The sequence below is a fragment of the Triticum aestivum genome, chromosome 3D (assembly GCF_018294505.1).
Source record: "Triticum aestivum cultivar Chinese Spring chromosome 3D, IWGSC CS RefSeq v2.1, whole genome shotgun sequence".
Classification (NCBI taxonomy): domain Eukaryota; kingdom Viridiplantae; phylum Streptophyta; class Magnoliopsida; order Poales; family Poaceae; genus Triticum; species Triticum aestivum.
This window is the reverse complement of record NC_057802.1, coordinates 3,786,028-3,786,759: the sequence shown is the minus strand read 5'-3', so window position 1 is coordinate 3,786,759 and position 732 is coordinate 3,786,028.

The window sequence follows — 732 nt, the reverse complement described above, 5'->3', positions numbered from 1 at the left end:
AAAAAAAAAGAAAATTAAAAAGAAAATGTTTTATAAATAAAAATAATTATTTTAACTAATCACTCACTGACATATGGGGCCCACCCCTCTAATTATACTGTTAGATTAGTTTGAATAGATATTAGACTAACAGAGGCTGACATGTGGGTCCCACTGGACCCACCTGTCTGGTTTGACTGGTCAGCCGACCAGTTGACCTGCTGACGTCAGCATTACCTCATGCTGACGTCATAATTCATTTTTCTGAATATAAATAATTCCAGAAATTCAAATAAACTTTGAAAATTCATATCTTTTAAACCGTAACTCGGATGAAATTGTTTTCTATATGAAAGTTGCTCAGAACGACGAGACGAATCCGAATACGCAGTCCGTTCCTCCACCACACCTCCCTAACCTATCGAACTAGCAACTTTCCCCCTCCGGTCCGTCTGTCCGAAAACGCGAAACTTCGGGAATACCTCCCGGATGTTCCCCCCCCCCTTCCCCGGTAACACCTACTGTCGCGTTAGGACACCCCTAGCACCGCTCATTGTCTTGTCACGCATCGTCATGCTTATGTTTGCATTGTATTTACTGTTTCTTCCCACTCTTCTCTCCGGTAGACTACGAGACCGACACTGCTGCTGCCCAGTTCGACTACGGAGTCGACGACCCCTCCTACTTGCCAGAGCAATCAGGCAAGCCCCCCCTTTGATCACCAGATATCGCCTACTCTAATCTCTACTGCTT